Genomic DNA, 18,486 nt, shown 5'->3' on the forward strand with positions numbered 1-18,486 from the left:
AAATACTATACTCTTAATTTAGATTACATTCAAATAAGCACCCCCCAAATACCAAAAGGATACTTTTATTAGAGGTTTACTACTCCACAGCCAAGGACTTTTAAAGGGTCTATTTTACGAAGTAAAAAAAAAAAAAAAACTTAATTATAAAAGACCAAATTAAAATAGAATTTCTATAAACCATTCCTTTACCAGAACATATTAATACCTTCCTCATAAATCCAGTAAAAATTCTTACACAGATACATACTCTTCCCCCCCACCCTTGCTCTACTTATATCATATTCTGTTCACCTTCCTATGTATTTTTCTCTGGTCTTGTCTGCCCCCCCCCGCCCCGCCCTGTCGCCCGAATTTGTATGTATCCACATATACAGCGGCACATCTACAGTCTGCTTTCAATTTCCATTTCTGAAAGCTTCCAAGTTCCTCACAGGCGCTAGCAACAAGGAATTACTGGATGCTAGGATCTCCTACCATGTTCTGACCCTGTAGTTACACTGGGCCTGGGTAACCAGTAGAATGAGAAAACAAGAAGGAGCCCAGGAGTGCCTGGGTGGTTCAATGGGTTAAGCGTCCGACTTCAACTCAGGTCATGATCTCACAGTTCATGAGTTCGAGCCCCATGTTGGGCTCTCTGCTGTCAGCACAGAGCCCACCTTGGACCCTCTGTCCCCACCCCCCCACTGACCTCCCCTGCAGACACACACTCTCTCTCAAAAATAAACATTTAAAAACAAAAAAGAGGGTGCCTGGGTGGCTCATACATTAAGCATATGACTTCAGCTCTGGTCATGATCGAGCACGAGTCCCACTTTTCTTTCTCTCTCTCTGCCCCCTCCCTCACTTGTGCCCTCTTTCTCTCAAAAACAAAACCTATCTTTCAAAAAAAATTTTTTTCCAGGGACACCTGGCTGGCTCAGTCAGTGGAGCATGCGACTCTTGGTCTTAAGTCTGTGAATTCAAACTGCATGTTGGGTGTAGAGATTACTTAAAACTAGAATCTTTAAAAAAGAAAAAAAAAAATTTTTCCCCAGGTTTCCAATGTGTAACTGGGATGTCAAACTACTACTCTGTAAACTAGTGGTTCTCAAAGTATGATGTCCAGGCAGCAGCATCACCTGAGAACCTCTCACAAACGAAAATTCTCAAGGTCATCCCAGACCTACAGAACCAGTAATTATGTTTAGAAAGTCAGTTTGTTTTTTAGGTCATCTCTACTCTCAATGTGGAGCTTGAACACACATCCCTGAGATTAAGAGTCACATGCTACACTGACTGAGCCAGTCAGGTGCCCCAGAAATTATGTTTAAACAAGACTTAATGGCACACTAAAGTTTGAGAATTACTGCTCTTAAAAAAACTTAGATAAGAATTTTGATCCCGAGTAGGGGTGCCTGGGTGGCTCAGTCAGTTAAGCCTCTTGACTTCAGCTCAGGTCATGGTCTCGTGGTTGGTGAGTTAGAGCCCCGCGTCGGGCTCAGTGCTGACAGCTCAGAGCCTGGAGCCTGCTTCCAATTCTGTCTCCCTCTCTCTCTCTGCCCTTCCCCTACTCACACTCCGTGTGTGTCTCTCTCTCTCTCAAAAATAAATAAACGTTAAAAAAAAAAAATTCAAAAAAAGCCAGGGGGGGGGCACCTGGGTGGCTCATTCGATTAAGTGTCCGACTTCAGCTCAGGTCATGATGATCTTGCAGTCCGTGAGTTTGAGCCCCGTGTCAGCGTCGGGCTCTGTGCTGACAGCTCAGAGCCTGGACCCTGTTTCAGTTTCTGTGTCTCCCTCTCTCTGACCCTCCCCCGTTCATGCTTTGTCTCAAAAATAAACAAACGTTAAAAAAAAAAAAAAAAGGTTCCTATGTGATTTAAACTGAAAGATGAGAAAACTAAAAAAAAAAAACCACGATTTCACTTTTCTTATTTCACCTATATAAGAATCACACAGTCTTACAAAATTCCAAAAAATACTGACCAATAGAAGAAAATAAAACCACCACCCAAAAATACAAAAATAAATCGTTAATTTATTAAGTATCCTTCCAGTGTTTTCTATTTGAGTGCATCACTGTCATCCACTAGAAATGGCTATATCATACTTTTACCACAGCACATTGGCAATATAAACTACTATGTAAAAGCAAGGCAGCATTGTAGTTACAGCACCTCAATTATCCTATTCAGCTGAGGAATCCAGCATTATGGAGCTATGAAAGAAAACTCTTCAAGGGCTAAAATGGTTTTGGTTCCAATCCTTTTTGATAGAAATGCCTCCTAAAATGCAATATATACTTCCCTTCCTTGAGAAATACAGTACACAACAAACATGATTTAACTTTTTTTGATTCTACATCGTTATTATACCCATGTGATGAGTAACGTGGGGAATTGGTCTGAATTTTTTTTTTTTTTTAAACTCTTCGCCCAACATTGAGTTCAAACTCATGACCCAAGATCAAGAGCAGTGTGCTCTACCAACTGAGCCAACCAGGCGCCCCAGTCTGAAAATATTCTAACTCCAGGGCACTTGGGTGGTTCAACTCTGATTTGGGATCAAGTCATAATCCCAGCATTGTGGGATTGAGCCCCACATTATGCTCTGTGCTGAGCATGGAGCCTGCTTGGGATTCATTCCCTTCCTCCCTCTGCCTCTCTTTCCCTCCCCTTCCCCGCCCCCTCCCCTGCTCACACTCTATAATTAAAAAAATAATAAAATATTCTAACTCCAAGACATAGCTAGGAACTTGCTTTCCTAAATAAATTCATTTTATCATTGTCTTACTTATCCTTGGCCTCTTTCTCAAAAGTGGCACCATTTACGTATCTGCAGAACTTCTGGGCCCCATAGTATGGCTACTTTTCAAAAATAGTTTCTGAACTCAAGGACAATGCAGTTTCAAATGGTCATTCATTTATTTTAAAATCATCTGCACTGGGCACCTGGGTGGCTCAATCAGTTGAGCATCTGACTCTTGATTCCCAGGATCATGATCCCATGATCCTCCTGAGTGTGGAGACTGCTTAAGATTCTCTCTCTCCCTGCTCCTCTCCCCAGCTCACACTCTCCTAAAATAAACAAAAAACAAAAAAAAAAAATCTGCATTATTTTTACACTGATTTGTTGTCTTTTGGGGGATAGAGAGCGACTTTCCACCAAGCCTTATACAGAGTAAGCCCTCAAACCTTGATTTTCAGCAGATTGCAGAAGGACTTCTAGCACTTCTAGCTTGAGTGATTAAGAGACAACCTTACCACCTGTCAGCATGCACTTAGGTCAGCATGCATTTTACCAAGGAGGAAAGGAGAGATGGAGGAAGGAAAGAAAGAAGAGGGCAAATTTATTTCCTGGGTATTAACAAAAATTGGTAATAAATTCCAAGTGAATGTTCCCATCTCAAATCCTCCTGTCCCTAACCCTACTCTAATGTTGCTCTTCCCCAACCATGTTCAGCTGCATTAGTCCCACCTATCCTCTCTGGACAGTCTCAGAGTCATTAGAACAGGACAGACTTAATGCCAACAAGTCTTAGTCTGTAATACAGACATGTTTTTTGTTGTTTTTTTTTTTTTCTTTTTTTCTTTAGTAGGCTCCACACCCCACAACCCTGAGATCAAGAGTCACATGCTCTACCAACTGAGCCAGCCAGGTACCCTGAGACAGACATGTTTTTATAAATTTTTTGTCTTCACATCCTCACTTCCATTCCATCCCCACCCTCCACCTCTGCATCCATCAGATCAAGATTAACTTCTCATTAGTAACTCTGTCCCAAGGCCTTCTGAGGGAAAGAATATGCAGGGGAGTTGCCTTCTCCTTTTGGCCTATTTCCTCTTCATAAGACCCCCTGAGAAAGGGGAAGGAAGAAGGTGTCAAATTGTAGGCTAATCTACCTCATCATCCTTGGGGAGACAAGTTTAATAAGCCAAATGTTTCTTTTAGTCAAGTCCTACTAACCAGTTACATCAGTTACAAAAACCAAGAATCTTTATTCTTTTTTTTTTTAAATTTTTTTTTTCCAACGTTTTTTATTTATTTTTGGGACAGAGAGAGACAGAGCATGAACGGGGGAGGGGCAGAGAGAGAGGGAGACACAGAATCGGAAACAGGCTCCAGGCTCCGAGCCATCAGCCCAGCGCCTGACGCGGGGCTCAGAGCCTGACGCGGGGCTCGAACTCACGGACCGTGAGATCGTGACCTGGCTGAAGTCGGACGCTTAACCGACTGCGCCACCCAGGCGCCCCAAGAATCTTTATTCTTGATACTCTAAGCCAAAACAGTATTTAATCAAAATTATCAATTTAACTCCTATCTTATTTTCAAGCACAGGAAAGCCTTAACAATAGTTAATGCAGGAAAACCTCCAAACTCCAAAGTGTGAAAAGGACTTCAAGAAATCTCCCATATACAACACCACTCAAAAATGTTACCTAGTTCAACTCATAATCACTTAATAGCCACTTCAAAGTTTTAGTCTTCATCTCACATTTTATTGTTTTGATTTTTGGGTAAAGTGGCATCTCTGCTAACCATTCTCATATAGTAAACTGGATATTAATGCTAAAAATGATTACATCCCAACCATACTTTCACAAGAGACAGAACTTTACAAATCTCCAATTCTTACTGAAGAGAGATGAGTAAAAATACTTCAAGTTATTCTTTTTCACAGCTCTGCATGAGCCATTTAAACACCTGGCACTCAACTGTTATAAATACACAAATATTTCACAACTGATTTATACAAGTTCAGTAGATCCATTATGAAGCTAGTCCACAACAGTAATACCATCTCTAGCTGTTACTGTAAGCCAGAAATATAAACACTGATTTAAGTACTTCAGACCCACAGTTTTTCATTACCCTTCTCCAATCTCCCTAACGAATCCAAGACATACTCGAGTTGTTTAAAAAAAAAAAAAAAAGTGTATTTGTTTCATTGTAATGGTGACTTTATTACCATTTCACTCATGCCAAAAGCAACTTTTTTTTTTTTTTTAACGTTTATTTATTTTTGGGACAGAGAGAGACACCGCATGAACGGGGGAGGGGCAGAGAGAGAGGGAGACACAGAATCGGAAGCAGGCTCCAGGCTCTGAGCCATCAGCCCAGAGCCCGACGCGGGGCTCGAACTCACGGACCGCGAGATCGTGACCTGAGCTGAAGTCGGACGCTCAACCGACTGAGCCACCCAGGCGCCCCCAAAAGCAACTTTTTAAAAAATGTCAGTTACATGAACAATGTATCTATCAAAACACAGATGTTTTGATTCAAATGTTAACACATCTGACACACACTAGGCTTCGTTTTCATTCATATACCAAAAATAAAATTCCTTAATAAGGGAATCTCCTACCACTACTATTGAGAAAGTATGCCCTACCTTTTTCCTTCTGACAAGTATGTGTTTAAAAACCAGCTCAACTATTCTCCACATCCACATTAATCTCAAGAACAAAGGGTTATAAAAATTACCCTCCAACACTCTGGGAAACTGCATGTTCTACCAGGTAAGCAATGACTACTTAAACTGTGTATCTCAAAAAGGATACACACTAACTGACTCCAGTTCCTCATCAAACATCTCCTTAACTTGTAGTCTGGTTTCTATCACTCTATTACTCCAACATTAAGAAAAATGCTATTTCCCAGGTCACCACTGAATTAACTGTCAAATCTTTTTTCTATTCTCATTCTTTCACCGGTCTCTGGCATTCAACACATTTCATAATTTTATTCCTGTGGCTTTTCAGACACCACATCCTGGTTCTTTTTTTTCCCCCCTCAAATCCTCAGCAGCATCACATCCTTCCCCAAGCCCTGACATGTAAAAAATTTCAATTCTTGAGCACACTCTCCCTTCCCACAGAAATTTTATGCTCTACTGGCATCAATAATTACCTCCAACTTCAAAGCAAAAGACCTCATGTCTCTCCAAAGATTCAGCCCACATCTAACTGCCTACTAGGTATCTAACCTATAAAGAAATTCATCCAAATGCATCTCATTCGAAGACTTGCACAATTTTCCAAGTGACCAATATTTTTCAGTGTTCCAGAGCTCAAAACTTTTTAATTTTTTTCAATGTTTATTCATTTTTGAGAGAGAGAGAGAACAAACAGAGGAGGAGCAGAGAGAGAGGGAGACAGAATCAGAAGCAGGCTCCAGGCTCTGAGCTGTCAGCACAGAGCCCGACGCGGGGCTCCAACTCACAAGCCACGAGATCATGACCCGAGCCGAAGTCGGACACCCAACGGACTGCAGAGCTCAAAACCTTTAAACCATTCTTTTAATGCCACCATTTCTTTAAGGCCTATATCTATACCTTCCTTTACAATTCTGCCATCAACTTAGTATAGGTACCTGAATTAAGGGTCACTGTTTGTATTTAAAGCCTCCTCCTGTCTTCTAAGAATAAATTAGGTAGCCCAGTCTAGTACTAGTTTTGATGTCAGTGTTACATACATAACCCAGCAGTTACAAGATACCTTTATCAACTATAATATCAATAATTGCCTCCTGGTTCACTGAAACTTCATACCCTTATTTACCTGTCTGAACTAGCTTAACGGTAAAACTGATTACACAGTGATCTGTTTCATATTTCAGAATACCACTAAAATCCATCATCTTCTGTTCACAAATCAACTCCTTGATAAAATACAAGCTCTTTATTCCTTTCTGATCCATACACTTTGGTCAAAATGGCCTTGCAATTCTCCCAAATTGCACCTACTTTTTTGCCTCCACCTTCCATTGTCATGGTTTCTCAACATCATACCGTTTCTTATTTTCTGTCCCTCAGCATAAACAGCAATTACTCTCTACTCGATGTCCACAACTCCACAGCATTTTAGGGCCACTTAACAATATATTAAACAGCCCTACTTGACAGCAGTTTGAGTTCTTAAGTGTAATTTTCATGCAACCGCATGGCTTTCTTCCAACTGTTTTCACAGTGTGCTATCAATTGCCACTTCTCAGTGTTATGTGCCTGACCTCCTCCTAGAATGCACCTAAAATTGGCAGAGGGCTTAGAGATCAGCTCACCTTGCTGATTAGAACAGCTAGTAAAATCAGAATGAAAAATGAAAGCAAAGGCAGTTTTAAACTACAGAAATCAAATCTAAACATCTCACTAAACGCCAACATATAAAAGCAGAAGTGGGGCACCTGGCTAGCTCAGTTGGTAGAGTATATGATGCTTGATCTTGGGGATGTGAGTTCAAGCCCCATGCTACGCATAAAGTTTACATAATTAATTAGATAAGTAAATAAATAAGATAGATAAAAGTGAAATGGAGCCTAGCGGAACCAGACTCAGGAGTTCAAGGACCACACCTACATCTTCATCCTCTTATTCCCCATCCAGTGCAAAATCACAGGTTTATGCACCACAAATGTGGACACTGACTTATCATCTAGCACTTGGCTACATTCCCTGAGAGCATTATTTCAGACAGGTACAGTAGTACAGTATTTGTGATTAAGATTTGGAAGTCACACAGACCTGCACTCTACAAATTACATGATTAAGTAACCTTGACCCAGTACTTTACTCTTTCTCAAACCTGGAAGGAGCACCAAACAAAATAATGTACCTCAAATGCTTAGTCTAGATCCTAATAGCTACCATAAATAATAACTATATTATTAATGAACATTGGTCACTTCTGTTTCTGATTTAATTTCAAAATACTTCCTATTTATTCAAAACTATTCAAATAATTTTGCTGAGTTACAGAAAATATCATAAAGTTCACCCTTTTTAAGTGTAAAATTCAATGACTTTTAGTATTTACCAACTGCACAACTATCACTGCAGGCCAACTATCACTCCAATAAAACCCTTTGCGACACTGGTCATTTCTTTCTCCCACAGATCGCTAGATTGTCAGAGTATATGAACTGGTTCATGGTATGCTATATATCCCATTACAGCTGGGATCTTTTGGTAAAGCAAGATAAACATTAGAACAATTAAACAGCTCAAAATGCCTTAAAAAAAAAAAAAGACTCGGGGTGCCTGGGTGGCTCAGTCAGTTAAGCGTCCGACTTTGGCTCAGGTCATGATCTCACAGTTCGTGAGTTGGAGCCCTGCTTCCAATTCTGTCTCTCGCTCTCTCTCTGCCCCTCCCCTGCTTGCAGTCTACATCTCTAAAAAATAAACACTAAAAAAAAATTAAAAATAAATTTACAAACTCTTCTATGGTAAATAATTGTAAATGGCCTATATTAACAAGGTTTTTATTGCTGTAACCACCATCTGGATTGTTCTGTAATATACAAGGGTATTCTCCCACCATTACCTTAGTACTCCCAATCACAAGGAATTAAAAAGATAGTAAATAAACTGAAGTACCAGAGCTAAGAATTCTGAAGAGGTCATATGGTCTCCAGCAATTCAAAGAAGGGTTTCATCAACTCATTGATATATCAAGAAACTTTTAATCACAATAAAATGAAATCTTGAGGGAAAAACTTAAACATTCAGTATGTTACTATGAAAAGCGAACCCAAAGAAAATGTTTAATGTGACTAACTTATATCAAAAATAACTTAGTTTCTCTTGCGGCACCTGGCTGGCTAAGTCCATAGAGCGTGAGACTTTTGATCTTGTGGTTGTGAGCTCGAGCCCCATATACTGGGTGTAGAGATTACTTAAAAATAAAAAAAATTAATAAATTTAACAAACAGAATAACTTAAATTTCCTTTACTAGCTGCTGCAAATAAACTACCAATCAAGGCCAAACAAAAGATACAATAACATAGTAATCAAAATAGCAAATTATAATAAAACTGAATTATAAACATTAAATTCTCTTGGGGCGCCTGGGTAGCTCGGTTGGTTAAGCGTCCGACTTCGGCTCAGGTCATGATCTCACGGTCCGTGGGTTCGAGCCCCGCATCGGGCTCTGTGCTGACAGCTCAGAGCCTGGAGCCTGTTTCAGATTCTGTGTCTCCCTCTCTCTGTGACCCTCGCCCGTTCATGCTCTGTCTCTCTCTGTCTCAAAAATAAATAAACGTTAAAAAAAATTTTTTTAATTCTCAGTTTGTTTTTTTGTTTTTTTTTTTACATTTCAAAGATTTTTTTTTATGTAATCTCTACACTCAGCGTGGGGCTTGAATTCACAACCCTGAGATCAAGAGTGGCAAGCTCCATCAACTGAGCCAGGCAGATGCCCCTAAAATTCTAAGTGTCTTAACAAAAGAGACAATTATAACTATAGGAATTTGTCTACTATTGATCCTATAGGAAGAATACAGGAAAAATAAGGCTCAGTTTCCCACTGGTTCAAGGAAGCCTCTCTAATATCCAGACTCAAATGACAATGCTTTGCTGTCACTCCCAAAAGGATTCTGGCTCCTAACTGCATTGTTCTATTTCAGTCTTCCCATCAGAATGCAAGCACCTAGAAAACAGGAACAGTGCATTATTCTTCTGTATCCCCAACACTTAACAGTTGCTGACAAGTAGCAACATTCAATCTAAGTGAAAACCTGTATAGTAGCACATATCATTAACAACAGCAACAAAAACTATTACTCAGGCCTAATCTGGGTTAACCTACATTCTGAGCATTTCACAGAAGTAAAATGCCGTAAGAATTTACTATCTAAAGTTTTTATTTATGTAAGCGTTTACCCTTATTCCCACGCATCAAGAAGACTTTTCATCACTGTTTCAAAAAATCTGAAGTCTACAGATTAGCAAAATACATAGAACATTTTTAGTCTATCAGCCCAAGAAAGTTACACTTATCCTACAATAAATTGCAATTTACTTAACACTAGCAAGAATTATCTAAACTAGGGGCGCCTGGGTGACTCAGTCCATTGAATGCCCAACTCTTGATTTTGCCTCAGGTCATGATCCCTGGGTCATGGTATCAAGCCCTGAGGCAGGCGGGGGCTGGGCACCAAGCCTGCTTAAGATTCTTTCTCTCCCAAGGGGCGCCTGAGTGGCTCAGTTGGTTGAGCATCTGACTTTGGCTCAGGTCACAATCTCAGGGTTCATGAGTTCAGCCCCACATTCGGCTATCAGTGAAGAGCCCTCTTCTGAATCCTTTATCCTCTTCTCTCTCTGCCCCTCCCCGACTCGTGCTCATGCACTCTCAAAAATAAATATTAAAAAAAAAAAAGATTCTCTTCCTGTGCCCCTCTCCCACCCGCACTCATGCTCTAAAAATAAACCTTTCCTTAAAAAAATAAAAAATAAAAACAAAAGAATTATCTAACCTAAGTAACAGTAGTTATCTTGCTTATCAGATGTGACTGGCCATTATGCCTGATAATGAACAAAATAACTCCTTAAGTGGATTGTCATTATTCTACTTCAATACATATATAAAGCAAAAACTGAGTTAGAAAAGATTTGTGAACTGGGAAATCTAAATATGAATTTTTATCAGATATTATTAGGATTACTCTTTATATATATTATTAAATATTCATTTCCTAGGTATGATTATATTACTATGATTATTTGTAAGAGAATCTCTTTATTGTAAAGAGATATTTGCTTAGGAGGGGCACCTGGGTGGCTCAGTTAAGCGTTGAACTCTGGTCGTGATCTCAGTTTGTGAGTTGGAGCCCCACATTTGGCTCTGTACTGGTTAGAGCAGAGCCCGCTTTGGATCCTGTCTCCCTGTCTCTCTGCCCCTGCCCCGCGCATGCACTTTCTTTCTCAAAAATAAATAAATACTTGGGGCATCTGGGTGGCTCAGTCGGTTAAGCGTTCGATTCTTCATCTTGGCTCAAGTCATGATCTCATGGTTCGTGAGATCAAGCCCTATGCTGAGCTCCCCACGGTGCCAACACAGCACCTGCTTGGGATTTCTCTCTGCCCCTCCCCCCCCCAAAATAAATAAACTTAAAGAAGTAAACATTTAAAAAAAGAAAGAGACACTTGCTTAGGAAATACTCAAGCATAAACGTCACGATGTTTCACCTTACTTTCAAATCAGCCTCAAAAGATGTACAAGGTAGAGAAAAAAGTCAATGTAGCAAAATATTAAGTACTGACTCCAAGTCAAAGGTATACTATGCTCTGGGGCACCTGGGTGGCTCAGTTGGTTGGGTGTCCAACTTCAGCTCAGGTAGTGATCTCTCAGTTTGTGAGTTCAAGCCACACATAGGGCTCTGTGCTGACAGCTCAGAGCCTGGAGCCTGCTTCAGATTCTGTGCCTCTCTCTCTCTCTCTGCCCCTCCCCAACTCGTGCTCTCTCACCTCAGGTCATAATCTCAGGGTTTTGTGGGCTCAAGTCCCATGTCGGGCCCCACTGCTTGGGATTCTCAGCCTCCCCCTCTCTCTCTCTGGCCCTCCCCCACTCATGCTGTCTCTCTCAAAATAAATAAATAAACTTAAAAAAAAAAAAAAAAAGCTGAAGGAAACCAAACAGAAGAATGAAAACTACAAAAAGGTCAGAAAAACAATAACGACCAGGCATGTAGAAGACTTTGATGGCAGAAATATATACAAAATATCCTCAATTATAATTAACATTGACAGTTCCCACGCTCCAGTTAAAAGAGAAATCTGCAGGATATATTAGCAAAGCAAAATCCAGCTGTGTGATGTTCATAAAAGATGTATCTAAAACATACCACTAGAATTGCCTAACGCATTTAAAAATTAAAGCAGTATCAGGGGCGCCTGGGTGGCTCAGTTGGTTGAGCGACCAACTTTGGCTCAGGTCATGATCTCGGGGTCTGTGAGTTCAAGCCCCGCGCTGGGCTCTGTGCTGACAGCTCAGAGCCTGGAGCTTGCTTCAGATTGTGTGTCTCCCCCCTCTCTCTGCCCCTCTCCTGCTCATGCTCTGTCTCTCTCTCTCTCGATAATAAATAAACGTTAAAAAATTAAAAAAAAAAATTAAAGCAGTATCAAATATAAGTAACGATGTGGAATTCTTATCAATTCAGTCTTGGGAATTAAATTCTGATATCTAAGATATCCATTATATGTATGCATTAAGCATCTTCCTGAGGCTTCTTGGCATCAGACGTTTAACATCCTCAAGAGAACTGAAAAAATAATCACACAATTTTCTGTGTTCTGTAGTTCAGGTGAAGAGCCTAATAAAAAATGACCATACAACACAGTTTGAGATCACCTAGTAAAGTTACACATACTCCACACAACCCAAAACTCCACTCCCAATTACACAGTCTTGAGAAATCTGTTTATTTTAGGGGGAGGGTTGGGTTGTACAAATGTTCACATAGAGAGAAGTAAAATTTCTAATCATAAAAAAATGGAAATGACACAAACATTCATCACAATAGAGTAAGATGTGGCATATCCTTTTTTTTTTTTTTTTTTTTTTTCATGTTTACTTATTTATTTTGAGAGACAAGAGCCAGCAAGGGAGGGGCAGAGAGGGAGAGAGAGAATCCTAAGCAGACTGGCCACAATCAGGGCAGAGCCCAAGGCTGGGCTTCAGGCTTGATCTCAGGAAATGTGGTATCATGGCCTGAACCCGAAATCAAGAGTCTGACACAACTCACTCAGTCACCCAGGACCCCCAGATGTGGCACATCCTTACAGTGGAGTACCATACTACTGAAAATTATCAAATTGGTAAAAACCAATATGAATGAATCTAAAACATGTAAGAGAAAAAGTATCAGAATCTCATAAATTCCACTTAACTCAAGATTGATGGGACACCTGACTGGCTCAGTTGGTAGAGCATGGGACACTCGATCTCAGGGTCCTGAGTTCAAGCCCCATGTCAGGGGGTATAGTTTACTATGAATTAATGAATAAATGAATGAATGAAGCAAGCTTGAAAATGGGCAACAATAGACCATGTATTAGTTATGGATTATATGGAATAAAAATTATTCTAAAAAATAAACAACAACAACAACAAAGTAGAATAATGGATACCTCTGGGAAAGAGGGAAAGGAATGCCTTGGGAGATGACAGGCTTTCAGGTAACAATGCTCTATTTCGTGGGTAGTCATTTTATTTTTGTTTTTGAAAACTCTACATGTGTTTTTATATCTCATATACCTTGTCCAATATGTATCTTTTATTTCTCAATAAAAATCATTAAGTATAAAAGTATTATTCCAGGGGCACCTGGGTGACTCAGTCAGTTAAGCTTCCAACTCTTGATTTAGGCTCAGGTCATAATCTCATGGTTCAGGCTCTATCCTGACAGTGGGGAGCCTGCTTGGGATTCTGTCTCCCTCTCTCTCTTCCACTTCGCTGCTCACAATTTTTCTCTCAAATATAAATAAAAATATTTTTTAGGGGCGCCTAGATGGCTCAGTTGGTTGAGTGTCCAACTTTGGCTCAGGTCATAATCTCACGATTTGTGAGTCAGACTCTGTGCTGACAGGTCAGAGCGTGGAGCCTGCTTCTGATTCTATATCTCCCTCTCTGCCCCTCACTCCCCTCAGAAATAAAATTTTTAAAAATTAAAAATAAAAATATTTAAAAAGCATTATTCCACTTTAAGTATGTATTACTTAACATAAAGAAAAAAAGGATTTATAATGAAATGTTAAACCATGATTAAGTCCTTTTTATCTTTTTTTTTTTTTTAAGTAATCTGAACCCAACGTGAGGCTCGAACTCACAACTCTGAGATCAAGAGTTGCATGCTCTTCCAACTGAGTCAGCCAGGCACCCCATAATTTTTATCTTTTAATTTTCTCAAATTTTCTAAAATGTATTTTCTTAGTCTGATCCTGAAACATTCTGTAAGATGAAATTTTGAGAAAAGAGGAGGAAAAAAAATTAATTTGGGTCTAAAAATTATGTATTAGGCTTATCAAATCAATCCTAAAGCTAGTCTTTTTTTTTTTTTTCCTAAACCCTGTTTCAGCTAAACCTGTATTTTTTTAAGCCCACTTTACTCTCTTGTTTAATGATTTGGCAATGCTAAACACCGTTATCAAATGAAAAATCCCACGCTTCAAAGAGCACACATTCCAGCCAGGTAGACACACAATACAGGTAGCACTATACACCTTGCCCAAGCCCATGAGGTTGTTAAGATATTTTAGGTTTTCATCTGCCTAACCTGGAAAGCAGCATGTTATGGTGCCAAGAACAGTCAGTCAGAAGGCCTACAACCTCCTCAGTTGAGACTGAGTGTTCAGAGTGTTTTTGTATGGGGATGAAAGAGCACAAGGAGGCAGAAAAAATAAAATGGAGAGAAAACACAGGGAAGAGAAATAAAAGAGGGAGTGGAGAGAATTAAAAGACACAGGGAGAAAAACACTATCAACAAGAAGCAACTCCGAGCTTCCAAAAGTCTTCACACAATATCTAGGACTGATCTGATTAAGACTACATGTAAAAAAAATGAGTAAAGAGTAACATTGTTAAGTATTATTGGACTGTGTGCATACACTATAACTTTAAATGAGATAGTTCCTATGTGATATTTTACTTAACAAGTTAATAATAACGCTACACCAATAGCAAGAAACAAAGTTACAGCAACAGTAAGCTTGGAACTAAATCCAAATGAAATTCCCTCCTCTTTAAATCCTTAAAAATCTTTAAAATGAATTTTAAGTTTGAGACCCAATCAAATATATGTTCCATTACTTCTCATATTCTGAATGAAGAAAAACAGAGCTACATATTCCTAACAACTTTTCAAAGAACCCCATGTAGTTTTAAATGAAACACCTACTCCTTTATCCAAGTCCGGTTTCATAAATTAACTCCATGGGGCTTAAACTCCCAATCCCGAGATCAAGAGTGGCATACTCCACCAACTGAGCCAGCCAGGCATCCCTAATTTACTTTCTTTAAAAAAAATCCAGGACATGGGCTCCAGGGTGGCTCAACTGGCTAAGTGTCCTACTCTTTTTTTTTTTTTTTTTAATGTTTTTTATTTATTTTTGAGAGAGAGCATGAACAGGGGAGGGACAGAGACTGGGGGGAGGGGGTAAGGATCCAAAGTGGGCTCTGTGCTGACAGCAGCAAGCCCGATGCAGGGTTCAACCTCATGAACCACGACCTGAGCCAAAGTCAGAGGCTCGAGCATGGAGCCTGCTTGGGATTCTCTCAGTCCCTCTCTCTGTGACCTCCCTCTTCTCTCGTACATGCACTGCTCTCTCAAAATAAATTAATAAAAATCTCTCTCTACCCCTCCCCAACTCTCTCAAATTAAAAAATACAATATATAAGGGGCGCCTGAGTGTCTCAATCAGTTAAGCTTCCAACTCGTGGTATTGGTCAGGTAGTATCTCAGGATTTGTGAGATCAAGCCCTGCATGGGGTTCTGTGCTGACAGCCAGAGCTTGCTTGGGATTCTCTCTCTCCTCTCTCTCTCTCTCTCTCTCTGCCCCTCCCTCACTTGTGTGCATGCTCTCTCTCAAAATAAACATTAAAACAATGTTTTAAATATACATATATAAGAAAAAATACAGGACATGCAGCATCTTTGAGAGAAACACTGTAAAGAAATCTCAAAAAAAAAAAAAAAACCACGGTAGAAAATATCAATATATGCAGTCTGTGTATCTGTAAAAACAAACCTGTTAAATTTGATTCCTGGACTTTAGAATGAAAAAAAGGATTTCATTCCTAAATATTCGACAGTTGGGTCAAAATTATTCAAAACCAGCTACAGGCTTATATGGTTGATATTCCCTGTAAGTCTTCCCTCTCTTTGCCTTCCTTCAAGTTACAGCTCCAATCTCCTTTGGGGCAGAGGTAGGGGGAGACAACTGCTTCCAAGACCTATCAGTGATCCACACCATCTTACCAGTCAACACCACCAGTACAATACGCCCCACTTTTAAAGGGCATTCCATTTACTCAAATTAATTAAGGGCTAACGGGTATTTGCTGACCTCGTAAAGATTAATAAACAAAATAAGACAGATTTAACAACAGGAACTTCACAGTCTGTGAATTCATGCAGGCTCCTTTTGAGCAGGCATTTGCTTACACCAAAAAAAAAGTGCCTAATAACAACAAAAACTTAATCATTTTTAAAAAGGACTGGAGGATCAATACTTGAAGACTAATACTTTCAAAGAAAACGCTCCACTTCAGACCAGTTCAAAACTTCAAGATTGGTTTATACCCCTCTACATACAGTATATGATTAAAGGAGTAGAGAAAGCAACCAGTTCCCACTATAATTAACCCACAGGGCATAAGGCATATTGAAATTAACCCATTCTTCTCCATGTTCTCCTACCATTTCTCCCTCAACAATAAGTCACTAACACTGACACCGCTGTTGAGCACTGCACAGGCTGCATCAGTTACCAGGAAAGGGAAGCAGAGTTGTTATTGTTGTTCTAGCCTTGTTCTAAGGCAGCTCCATGTGACTGCTGCCGGTCCAGCCCACATTTAAAGACAGAGGCCAGAGGAAACCAGAACGGCAGGAAATAGGCAGGAGAGGCAATTACCACAACCTTTTCCCATGGCCTCATTGCTATGCCACCACTTCCAGCCATATTTCAATTGTAACAGAAACCCCCCCTCTCTGAATTAATTTGTGAGGGTCAGAAGCAACAAGGAAGCAAACAATGAAAATCACAGCTGTGGAAAACAAGCAGGACAGTGGCGGGGGAAATTTTCATCACACATGTGAACTAGGCATAAAAAACAAAAATCAGATGGAACATATGGGAAGTAAGCAGAAGAGTAGTGTGGGAAACTAATCACTTCTGCCTAATAAGAGAAGTGTTCACAGCAATGGGAGGATGATAGCTTGAGCCCTGCAGGCAGGTAAGAGATATTGGTGAACAGAACAACTCTATCCTCTCCATAGAGGGGAATTTATTCCCTTTCCTGAAACAGATAGGTATCATCCCAATCTAGGCACCTAACACCTAGGATACAGGAGAGCTTCCTTCCATCTCCATTAGACAAACTGACACTAAAAATTAGTATATACAATTCGTGACAAAAAGTGAGGAACACACTAACTACTGACATAACTCTTGGTTTAAAGAGGTATACCATAATTGAAGAGAAAATAAAAAAGGCCTGGGTTCACCCAAAAAGTTAATTGTATATGCCCTTCAAATAAAAGATGATGTTTGGATACCTTATAAAGACCTTCAAAAGCTCTCAACTGTTAGGACACACAGGGGCTAAAGACAATAAGCCTAAATACTGACAGACCATATACATCAAATAGGAGTATAAACCAATATCCAACAGAGGAAGTAGTAAACTACAAGATTATTTCAAACAGGAAATAACAGGAATGATGACAGGATTAACTCCTACAGAGAACAGAATATGAGACCAGAGTGGTAGGTCTTGAGATGCCTGGGCAAATAATCAATATTGAAAACCGAGGGGAAAAGGTGGAAAAGCCAAGTGGGAAACGTGATTCAGAGGCAAAGAAGACATATAATACACTAAAGAAAGAATAACATTTTAAATACGTACTACAATAAAGCTTCAGTTTACAATGCGTTCTCATAACTACATTAAAAAAAAAAAACAAACTCTGATACAACCAGGCTCGAGGAACCGAGACTGAGGAGGAAAACTGAGTCCCCAGAGTCTAACACCAAAACCTTCCAGAATGAAAAAGGGTAGAACCTAACTATCCCTCCGAGTATGCCAGGTAAGGCTACAGAGCGCAGAAGTTGGGGTTTAAGATGTCTAGTCCCAAGACAAGTGACAGGCGTGAAAACGGAAAGGTGGTCTGTGGTCAGGATGGGGACCATCAGCGTTGAGCGGGAGCTCCAGCGGACAGGCAGGGAGGGAGAGGTGGGAGAAAAACCACACCCTCCAGGGCAGAAACCCGAAGTGGGGGGAGGGGAAGGCGCCCCCTGGGGTTGGGTGGGGCCAGGCCGACTAGGACAAGGGTAGGCAGGAAGAAGCACAGGACGACCACGGGCGAGAAGGAAGGAAGGCGTCCGGGCCTGGGCATACTGAGGACGCAAGAAGCTGGCGAGGGAAGCTTGGCCCGGTCTTCATGAGTGGGCGCTGGGGCAGTACGAAGAGGGTTAGGAGAAAGAAGAGCTGAACAAGGACGAGAGAGCGCACGCTGCCACGCTCAGGGCTCTGGAACAGGGAAGGAAAAAGAGGGTGCCAATTACCGCTGCTGTTCTCGCTGGACTCGGGACCAGCTGCCGCCGCCACCGCCACTCGTTACCTGCCAATGTGCCTCTTACAAAGCGGCGGCGGCGGCAGAGGCGGCCCGGCCCGTCACGTGACCTCCGCGTCACGAGGGAAGGAGGAGCCACCACACGTAGCTAGCGCGCCGCTCATCAGGCCGCCCACAGAGCGCGTTGCTTCGCCTAGCCTCCCCCAAGCCTAGTAGGAGAGGCCAACAGCGCCGCGGCGGAGGCAGGCACGGGAAGGGATAAGGGAAATTTTATAGGATTTATCGTACTCGGAGTTGTCAAGAGGGTACTACATACCGCACCCAAGATGCCAACAACTGCAGCGTGTAGTCGCGGTGTGATGATCTCACAAGACACCAGGAGTCGCTCCCCTGCGACCGCCTTCCTCCCATCACGTGATGTGGGCCAACCACTCAAAGCA

At 40.8% G+C, this 18,486-nt stretch overlaps 1 protein-coding gene across 4 annotated transcripts in view; it reads right to left on the minus strand.

Moving 5' to 3' along the window:
- The window catches only part of UBAP2 (ubiquitin associated protein 2), a 110,857-nt gene extending 92,741 nt beyond the window's left edge, over nucleotides 1-18,116 (minus strand). For all 4 annotated transcript variants that reach the window (XM_042912827.1, XM_042912826.1, XM_042912825.1 and 1 more), the window contains exon 1: nucleotides 18,039-18,116. The gene's annotated coding sequence lies outside the window, so the exon portion shown is untranslated. The remainder of the gene's footprint in view (nucleotides 1-18,038) is intronic.
- Nucleotides 18,117-18,486: the final 370 nt, after the last annotated feature.

This window comes from Panthera leo, chromosome D4 (genome assembly GCF_018350215.1).
Source record: "Panthera leo isolate Ple1 chromosome D4, P.leo_Ple1_pat1.1, whole genome shotgun sequence".
Taxonomy (NCBI): domain Eukaryota; kingdom Metazoa; phylum Chordata; class Mammalia; order Carnivora; family Felidae; genus Panthera; species Panthera leo.